Below are 10,853 nucleotides of genomic sequence, written 5' to 3' on the forward strand. Positions count from 1 at the left end.
AATTTGTCCAAATTGGAGATTTTTGTTTCCAAACGCCATGAGACACGTTGTCGGTGACCGGATGATCTCCGCATGTGTATTTCCCACCGTAAAGCATAAAGGAGGAGGTGCTATCGTGTGGGGGTGCTTTGCTGGTGACACTGTCTGTGATTTATTTAGAATTCAAGGCACACTTAACCAGCATGGCTACCACAGCATTCTACAGCGATACGGCATACCATCTGGTTTGGGCTTGTGGGACAATCATTTATTTTTCAACAGGACAATGACCAAACACACCTCCAGGCTGTGTAACTATTGTGTAACTCCAGGCTGTGTAGCTATTTTACTAAGAAGGAGAGTGATGGAGTGCTGCATCAGATGACCGGGCCTCCACAATCCCCCGATCTCAACTCAATTGAGATGGTTTGGGATGAGTAGGTGTGTCCAAACTACTTTTGACTGGTAGTGTACGTGGGGGTGCTGGTTGGCAGGATTTAAGGGAAAGTGTATTTATAATCGCATTTAGTCCTGCAATGGTCACCTCTTGTTAAGCTAGTTACTTTGCATAGCTCATTCACCATGGAACACACAAGAGTCTAGGCAAGATGGCTGCACCCTGTGAGAGTTGAAACATGGCGCACCTCGCAACACCTAGCTCACTCTTAGGAGAGAACTTCTGGTGGACCGACAAGTCACACAGACAACTAAGACAAACTCTCAGGGCCGCAATGCTGGTAGACCAACCAAGTATCATCCAGGTTGGTACACTTTCACATGTAATAAAAACAAGGACGAAACCCGAGTTGGGGGACAGCAGAGCACCCTGACGGAAAGGCTAGCTCGCTAGCTGCTCCAAGCTATTTGATAGCTGCGGGTATACTTCTGCGCTTATACACTCTAACATTGAGCCCTTACAAAGCGAATCCTCTCTGGAATTAACAGAGAAAAGGAAGAGGTGGAAGTAGCGTGGCACCAGCTATTTAAGGGGGTTAGCCGCAGCACTACCCGGTACACGGGACTAATCTGAAATTCTTACTCAAAATGTATCCTGCCGCGCAGAAGGATACCATATTGGAGTGATCCAATATAGTGCCACATAACTCAGGTAGGCTTATCATCTTTCTACAAGATGGCGGAAGGAGATGATGGCGGAAACTGAGATTTTGTTTGAAACTGCTAGTGAGTCAGGTGAAGCTAATAGTACAGAAAGTGAGAATGAGTAGGTTACAGTGGCGAATAAAAAGGGAAACAAGATAATTAAAGCTGTGGTGGAAAATACGATACCATTAGACTCGTGAGGGTTTTGGATCAATGCTACTTGGGAAATCCGTTTAATGTCTTGAGGAAAATCTGGAATATGTTGGAGGAAAGTGTGTAATCGGTGAGAGTCACAAGAAGTGGTCTTATTTTGATTTTTTGTGTGTCTGCGGAGCAGAAGAAGCGTGTTTTAAGACTCAAAAAGATATCGTAGGGGAATGTTTCCTGTATGGATTTTCGTAACAAGACGTCTATCAACGTGGGTTATTTCTGGGGTGGCACAAGAAACAAAGGCAGAGGATATTACTGAAGACATCGATGGAGTGGTTGGTGCACGTCGACTGACCTGTATGGTGGATGGAGAAAATAAATTAACTTCATCCATGCTACTGTTCTTTGATGAAGAGTCTCTCCCTTCTCATAAAGTTAGGATTCATGAGATACCCTGTAAGAGCTTTTGTGCACAAGTCCCTTCAGTGTCATAAATGTCAAATATTTGGTCATGTGTCAAGTGTGTGCAGAAGGGAAGAGAATCGTATGCCAGATGAAGTGAAATGCTGCAACTGTTGAGGTGAACATGCGCCTGAAATCCTGGAGTGCCCTGTTAGGGTGAAGGAGAATAAGGTGGCAAGGGTAAGGAGTGTCCAGCGTGTCTCCTATCTGGAGGCGGTGAGAAGATTGGAAGGAACGAGTGGCGGGGAAGAAGCAATGGTAGTAGAGCCATAAATGCAAAAGATGAGTTTGTTATCAAGCTGTCACATGTTTGTTTGCGGACCGCCATTATATCATAGAAGAAGAAGAAGTTGTCACACGAAGCATCCCGTCTGGGACTTATAGTATTTAGCTAACGCATTTTATATGAAATGTCCAGTTGCGTTTCTTTGCACACGTACCAAGCGATGCACAGTCTGGGAACGGTTTGCTTCAGCAGGGCCGCAGTTGGTCCAAACGCTGTACTTCGACTCTACACATGCCATTTCTGTGCTCGAAAATGTTCAGAACGGTACTAGTGGACAGGTGCTTGGAGCCCAGCTGGATGGACCAACATCAAGAACTACAGCCAGGAAGCAAGTAAGAACAATGAGCTGGGACAGTGTGTTTGTTATTATCTTCCACACAAGGGCAAGATACAATATCATTTCTTCAAGGTATTGTAACCAATGACATGGAGCTCTTTGTTGAAGTGGAACATAACATTTTTTATGTGCAAATGTTGAACGTATTTTATGCTGTTACTGACTTGTTTACACCAGAACCTCCTTTATGGGCGTGGCTTGCTTATCGAGCCATTGAATTACACACTAAAGTCAGTGTGCAGCAGTTAGATAATGTTTCAATTAAAGTTAGCTAATAGAAACCCAGGCATGATATACATCTGAAGCACCTCCATATGATGGCTGACATGTTCTTTCTTCTATTGTTATTTAGATTGAAAGAAGCAGAAGTGGGTTGTGGTATTCTGGTCGAATGTGACACCACTATAAAGACTCAATTTTGAAGAATTTGAAGGTGTATAAATTCCGCCGTCAGGTGAAGATCAGCCCCTGTCCAGAGCTTTCTCTATGGGCTGTGTTGCCTCAGGGAACAGCCCCAAGCCAGGGGAAGCCCAAGCCAGATCTCACTGCCCCAGATAAAGCTCTGATGTGGGAGGAAGATCCGAGAACTGGAAATGATTCCATTGGGTTAGCCAGTGGCGATTTTAGCATGTAAATCTTGGTGGAGCAAATTCTATTAAATTTTTTTATGCATGCCAGCAAAGCCACAACACAACACATCACAACACTAAACAACACATTAATTGCACTATAATGGTGACAAACGTTGCCCACAAACTGTTAGGGCCTACATAAAGCTGTCCCAACAGCAGAGCTTTTATTTCAGCACCATGGAGTGAATCCTTACCACTGCTACACCTGGCTATCAGCGGAGCCTTGTCTGGCAGTGAAATAGTTCATTCAGCCTCATTTACTGCCTTTTAAAAAACATAGCTGATATGGCTAACTTGCTTAAACAAATGTGGTTTCTACTGACAATTGAGATGTACAAACTATGGCATAAGGGGTCGACGAGCAGATAAAAGGCAATCCGTAATTTCAATTAAGACTTTAATGAGTGAGCTAGGATGGACTTGGTCAATATAACTATCTGTTCAGCACTTTTGAAATGTACAGCGACAGAATTCAGAACATGGGCCATTCTTGCAGTATTCTCCCTGTACACGAAGTCAGAACTGTAGGATAAATAAAGGGGACATATAAGCAGACAATGAAAGCTCTAATATTCAATTATGACATTTCTCTCAAAGGGGCTATAGGCTACATGTGCACCACCAACAGCTAACACCTTGCTACACAACATACACTTAGTATTACTATCTTAGCTACAGTATTCACGTCTCCCTGGCATATTACATCATTTATGCAGCGGCATACAATACATTTTTGGAGTCACCTTGTTGTGCTGTGCTCACTTCAACAGGAAGGTGGCACGACGGTCCTTCGTGGGCAAATTTTGTCATCAAACTTTGTCATCAAAGTCTGGAATTCTCTGGATTTTTGGTGCTTTCAAGACAACTGAAATAAACAAGGTCGAATCATGACGTCTGTGATCTTCAGGTCGGAGCTCTAGAAAGAGGCCCGAGATCCCAACTTGGAATTCCGAGTTGGATGACCGTTCAAAACTTATTTTCCCAGTCGGAGCTCGTTTTTTTCAGAGTTCCCAGTTGAACTCACTGAAGTCTGAGATTTCCCAGTTACGAGTTTCCAGTTGTTTTGAATGCGGCAGAAGTCATGCTGGATTGACGGCATGGCCAATGTCGAATGTTTATCCTTTTAAGCATGGAAAAGAGACCTTTAAACCCAGACTTGGACCACACACCCACTCCACTGAATAGCAGGCTAGTGATTGCTTTGCAACGCTTGCAGTTAGCCAATAATTCTTTCCAAATCACTCGTTATTGAATTCCAACTTGTTGTGTAATGTTTATGTCCAATGGCCAATGAGCACCGATACGTTTTATCTATAATTTCTCTTCATAATTTCTCTTCATATGACAAGGATTGAAAAGGATTTGCCAGTACATTGTCGACTTGATTCATGAAGATGACTGCTAGATTGCTAGCTAAGATTTTGAAAGTATGATGTTGATATGATCAGTCCAATCAAAACTGTCACATCTGCTCCTGCAACACCCTCTACTGCTCATCCTGTGGCTCCTTGACCTGCCGCCACTCCCCCAGTACTCTCTCCCTCTCTCTCTCTGTGTGTGTGATTGTGTGGGTGGAGTCAGGTGTACTGGAGTCAGAACAGATCCCCACCAGCTTCAACCTGTTCCATAATCAAGACCTCTACAAATACTCCGTCCTGCCACTTCCACACTACTATTCAGATCCTGTTATTTGTTGTGCCTGTTTTCCTTGCCTGACGCTGTTTTCCTCTCCGCTACAGTTCTGCCCGCTCTGACTCTGGTCCCTGTCTCCAGTCCCACGTCTCATCATCCTGCTACTCTGTCCTGGATTCCCCACTCTACTACTCCCTTGAATTCCCCTACGGACCTGCTCACCCTGTCTCAACCCCCCTCGCTCCAGCCGCAGCCTCCACACCTGGTTTCCAGCAGTTTCCCCTGATCTGCATTCCATCTCCCCCCGTGTCTCAATAAATACCTTGGTTCCTTCATCCCAATCTCCTCGTCTGAGTCTGCTCTTGGGTTCCCCTGTTCCACTCTGCGTAACAGTACGATCTGGCCCAAGAGATGAACCCAGCGGACTCTGCTACTCTCCACCAAACCCTCGTCGGCCAAGGCACCCTGCTCGAGCAACATGACCAAGCCCTGAAGACGCTTCTGGAGCACATCAAGGAGTTTTCACAGAGCCTGTCTGACCTACAGGGCCGACCCTTCGCCCAGAGCTCACAACCAGTTCCAAGACCTTCTCCTCCGCTCCGAGAGCCATTACAACGGCAACCTCGGAGCCTGCAGAGCCTTTTTGGTACAATGTTCACTAGTATTTGAGCAACAGCCCTACTCTTATGCTAGCGAACGGGCCAAGATTTGCTATCTGATTGGCTGCCTCTGTGGAGCACTGCTTTCCTGGGCCACGGCGGTTTGGGAGAGACAGTCCCCCATCTGCTTCTCCTACTCCAGATTCACCGAGGAGATGAAGAAAGTCTTTGACCACCTGGTCTGCAGTAAGGATGCTGCTAAACGACTCCTGTCCCTCCGTCAAGGCCCCCATAGTGTTGCTGAGATTGCATGTGAGTTCCGCACCCTCGCCGCTGAGAGCGGCTGGAATGAGGAGGCCCTTCAGGGAGTATTCCGGAATGCGCTCACTGAGAACCTCAAGGACGAGATGGTGTCCAGGGATGAGCCTGATGGACTTGATGAACTCATCTCTCTCGCTATCCGCATCGACAACCGTCTCCGGGAGCGTCGGCGGGAGAGGGTAGGTAGGGTTACATGTCCCATAACATCTGCTTCAGTGCCTTGTCCTCCTTCTCCGACTGCATCCCATCCCCGGGCTCATCCAGATCCTGAACCCATGCAGCTTGGCTCTCCAGAGGAGAGGCAACGACGAATCGGCGCTAGGAGCTGCCTATACTGTGGCCAGGTTGGTCACTTTGTCTCCACTTGTTCCCCCCCGTCCAGCAAAAGAGGGGGGCTCGGCAGTAGTGGTGGATATACCGTTGAGCCAAACCAGACCCCTGCTTGAAGGCAGCCTTCTGTGGCAGAGCCAGGCTTTTCCTTTGTCTGCTCTCATCGATTCGGGCACCGACGAGAGCTTCCTGGACCTAGGTGTCGTTACCCAGTTGGGCCTGGACACTGTCCCACTCAATTCACCCCTCGATGCCAACCCTCTGGACAGCTCCTCACCCGTGTCTGTGAGAAAACCGTCCCGGTCATCCTGCGTCTCTCTGGAAATCACCAGGAAAAGATCAGTTTCCACATAATCAACTGTCCTTACTCTCCCCTGGTTCTTGGCCATCCATGGTTAAAGCTACACAACCCACAGATTGACTGGACCGCCAGAAAGGTAATCACTTGGAGTTCATTTTGTCACTCTAATTGTTTACATTTTGCCCTTCCCCCTGCCTTGTCTGTGCCCCAGTTCATTCCAGAACCTCCGGACCTGTCATCAGTTCCTCCCGAGTATCACGATCTAGGTCCTGTGTTCAGCAAGCACCACGCCATGTCGCTCCCGCCTCATCGGCCGTACGACTGCGCCATTGACCTCCAGCCTGGAGCTCCTCTACCCAGTAGCCGGTTGTTTAACCTCTCTCGTCCCGAGCAAGAGGCTATGGAAAGGTACATCCAGGATTCTCTGGCTGCAGGACTTATCAAGCCATCTTCCTCCCCGGTGGGTGCTGGGTTTTTATTTGGGAAGAAGAAGGATGGGTCTCTGAGGCTGTGCATAGACTTCAGTGGGCTGAGTAATACCACTGTTAAGAACACGTACCCCTTGCCACTCATCAGCTCTGCTTTTGCTCCCCTCCATGGTGCCACTGTGTTTACCAAACTCGACCTCTGGAATGCCTACCACTTTGTCCGCATAAGAGAGGGTTCGAGTGGAACACACCACTTGGTCACTTTGAGTATTTGGTCATGCCTTTTGGTTTTACTAACGCCCCTGCTGTTTTCCAGAACCTAGTCAATGACGTGCTGAGGGATGTGATTGGACGCTTCGTTTTTGTCTATTTAGATGACATCCTGATTTTTTTCCCAAGGACCCTGAGGCTCACCAGCAACACGTTCGCCAAGTTCTTCAACGGCTGTTGGAGAATAAGGTTTTTGTTAAAGCTGAAAAATGTGAGTTCCATGCTGCCACAGAGTCTTTCCTGGGTTATATTATTGCACAGGGACAGTTGCGTATGGACCCCTCCAAGGTCATGGCAGTAACAGAGTGGCCTGCGCCCTCCAACCTGAAGCAGCTACAGCGTTTCCTGGGGTTTGCAAATTTTTACAGACGTTTCATCCACCACTACAGCCGTCTGGCAGCACCTCTCACCTCCACCTCCACTTCGTTCCACTGGACTCCTGCGGCAGAGGCAGCATTCCTGGAACTCAAGCGTCGCTTCACCTCCGCTCCGGTCCTTACTCAGCCCCTCTCAGAACTCCAGTTCATCGTGGAGGTGGATGCCTCTGACACCGGGGTAGGTGCTGTTCTGTCTCAACGGTCCCCCTCTGATCAGAAGGTCGACCCATGTGAATTCTTTTCCCGTAAGCGCTCACCTGCAGAGAGGAATTTTGACATTGGAAACCGGGAACTCTTGGCAGTTAAGCTGGCTCTGGAGGAATGGCGTCACTGGCTGGAGGGCTCTGAAACGCCCTTCATCGTGTGGACTGACCATAAAAACCTGTCCTACATCCAGACCGCCAAACGTCTGAACTCCCGGCAAGCCAGGTGGGCCTTGTTCTTCGGTAGATTCAATTTCACACTCACTTATCGCCCCGGTTGAAAGAATACCAAGCCTGATGCCCTCTTTCACCAGTTCACCACCGACAACACGGGTACCGAGCCAGAAGCCATTATGCCATCCACCTGCATCGTTGCCACCGTCACCTGGGGGATCAAGTCCCGTATCTGCCAGGCTCAGCAGAACCAGCCTGACCCGGGTAACGGTCCTAGTAATGCTCTGTTTGTTCCAGATTGTGTTCGCTCTGATGTTCTTTAGTAGGGCCATTCTACCCTCCTAACCTGTCACCCTGGTATGAACCGGACCCTCGCCTTCCTGCGTCCGCGCTTTTGGTGGCCCACCATGGAGAGAGATGTCCGGGATTTTGTCTCAGCCTGTTCGGTTTGTGCCCGGAACAAAACCTCCACTAAACCCACTTCCAGTCTGCTCCGCCCTCTTCCCATACCCAGTCGCCACTGGTCACACATAGCTCTGGACTTCGTCACTGGCCTTCCCCCATCTAACGGTAACTCCGAAATCCTCACCATTATTGACAGGCTTTCCAAAATGGCTCACTTCATTCTCTTCTCCAAGCTCCCTTCCTCCAGGGAGACTGCGGACCTGTTAGTATCCCATGTGTTTCGTCTGCAAGGCATCCCCACTGACATCGTTTCCAACAGAGGACCCCAGTTTACCTCCAAGGTATGGAGATCCTTCTGTTCAGCTCTTGGTATCAATGTCAGTCTTCCTTCTGGATATCACCCCCAGACCAATGGCCAGACCGAACGGGCCAACCAAGAGATGGAGACTGCCCTACGCGGCGTGACTTCTGCTAACCCTTCCTCCTGGAGCGCTCAGCTACGCTGGTTGAATATGCCCACAACACCTGTTGTCATCGTACCTGGAGGAAGGGCTGCCCTTCTTCGTGCCTCCGACAGGACCCAGTCCCAAGCCAACCATCGTCGGGCCTCAGCTCTAGTCTACACCCCGGGTCAAAAGGTATGGCTCTCATCGAAGGACCTGCCATTGAAGGTGGCATCGAAGAAACTTTCCCCCCGATTCATTGGTCCCTTTGAAATTGATCGTGTCATTAACCCCTCTGTGGTGCGCCTGAAACTCCCAGCCTCTCTCAGGATCCATCCTACCTTCCATGTATCCCTGATTAAACCTGTCTGCTCCAGTCCCCTGTCTCCTCCTGCAGCAGCTCCTCCACCCCCTTGGCTCATCGATGACCATCCTGCCTATACCATCCGGCGGCTTCTGGACGTGCGCCGTCGGGGTCGTGGCTGGCAGTACCTGGTGGACTGGCAGGGATACGGGCCTGAGTAGCGCTGCTGGGTGCCCCGCCGTCACATTCTGGACCCCTCCCTCTTACGGGATTTCTATACCTCACACCCAGATAAGCCTGGTCGGGCGCCAGTTGGCGGGGGGTACTGTCACATCTGCTCCTGCAATGCCCTCTACTGCTCATCCTGTGTCTCCTTGACCTGCCGCCACTCCCCCAGTACTCTCTCCTTCTCTGTGTGTGTGTGTGTGTGGGCGGAGACAGGTGTGCTGGAGTCAGAGCAGATCCCCACCAGCTGCAAACTGTTCCATAATTAAGACATCTACAAATACTCAGTCCTGCCACTTCCACACTGCCAGATCGTAATCTCTGCTCAGTCAGTCTACGGTTCTAGCCGTTATTCAGATCCTGTTGTGCCTGTTTTCCTTGCCTGATGCTGTTTTCCTCTCCGCTACAGTTCTGCCCGCTCTGACTCTGGTCCCTGTCTCCAGTCCCACGTCTCGTCATCCTGCTACTCTGTCCTGGATTCCCCACTCTACTACTCCCTTGAATTCCCCTACGGACCTGCTCACCCTGTCTCAACCCCCCTCGCTCCAGCCGCAGCCTCCGGTTTCCAGCAGTTTCCCCTGATCTGCACTCCATCTCCCCCTGTGTCTCAATAAATACCTTGGTTCCTTCATCCCAGTCTCCTTGTCTGAGTCTGCTCTTGGGTTCCCTTGTTCCACTCCGCGTAACACAAAACTACGGTAGATATAACATGATTTGACGTAATTCTATCTGTGGCCAATGACCTTGAGCTTTCTTGGATGGGCACTTCTTACGTAACTTTGGCAGCACCCAACAGGCTTGAATTTTTTAGCTCTCCCCTTAGATTTTACGGTGACGTAGTGTGAGTGACAGAAAACTGAGCCAATCTCGGCGCAACTAGAGAACATTACCAACCCCTACGCTCCGTATTTTCCTCTGCCTGCCCCACCACCAGAGAAACTACTGAACTAGGTGAAAAGACCTGCATTTTGGAGCTGCCTTACTCAATAAAGCAAAAAAGAGACCATGTTTGTATGTGTCTTTATTAACTCAATGATTGCCCCACCTGCCCTGAATGACGGGTCACCACTGGTGTCAGCAGGGCAACACAGAAGAGTACCACAGGCACCGCTATGCAATAGTTAGGACTATCCAACTAGTGGTTTCATTTTAAATGGTGGAAATGTTTGCATACCTCATCTCATACTGTGTGCTGTAGCTTGTTGTCAACTACTGGGTTGTTGTCATGCCATATACAATATGGACGAGATGGCTGCAGGTTACGGTATGGTAAATGGCTAGCATGGCTGTTGAATTCAAGTTATTCCCGTAATAACCCTATAATGTTTCTCTGTACTGGTTTCTCCTAGGACTTCCTGAGGGAGTGAAGGACCTTCCTCCCGGGATGGCTCTTCCTCTGGAGTCCAACCTGGTCTCCATGCAGGGCATCAACTTCAGTAAGGGCTGTTACATCGGCCAGGAGCTAACCGCCAGGACTCATCACACTGGGGTATTACGGAAGCGTCTGATGCCGTAAGCATGTTGGCACCAGCCGAAAGCCTGGAGGAAGGAGTGACTCGCTACAGACCAAGTCTGGCAGGTCAGCCGGGATGCACAGGGCCGGGGTTGGAGAGCTGGGCCTGAGCCTCATCCCCCTGGCTCATGACAAAGAGCCATTAACACTCAAGGCTTCTGAAGACACCACAGACTCTGGAGGCATCCGTGCCAGACTGGTGGCCAAAAGACTCTAAAGCCAAATGAAGATGGAGGTATTTGACCCCAACAATATGAAACCCACACATGTTCAAAGGAACCATATCATATTTACATGGATAGGGTCCGTGAAGTTAAAATGTTCTTATTCCAAATCACCTAATACAGTATTTCACTGGTACCACTACCAACCATGTCTATA

The 10,853-nt window shown here is 49.1% G+C and overlaps 1 pseudogene across 1 annotated transcript; it reads left to right on the forward strand.

The window, feature by feature from the left end:
• The first annotated feature begins 2,230 nt into the window (after window positions 1–2,230).
• On the forward strand, window positions 2,231–10,699 carry LOC311146990 (putative transferase CAF17 homolog, mitochondrial; annotated as a pseudogene). Its single transcript has 4 exons — window positions 2,231–2,310; window positions 2,668–2,929; window positions 10,027–10,080; window positions 10,309–10,699. The product of its transcript is annotated as a putative transferase CAF17 homolog, mitochondrial (transcript).
• The last annotated feature ends 154 nt before the right edge of the window (window positions 10,700–10,853 follow it).

The sequence above is a fragment of the Coregonus lavaretus genome (genome assembly GCF_964263955.1).
Source record: "Coregonus lavaretus genome assembly, chromosome: 19".
Classification (NCBI taxonomy): domain Eukaryota; kingdom Metazoa; phylum Chordata; class Actinopteri; order Salmoniformes; family Salmonidae; genus Coregonus; species Coregonus lavaretus.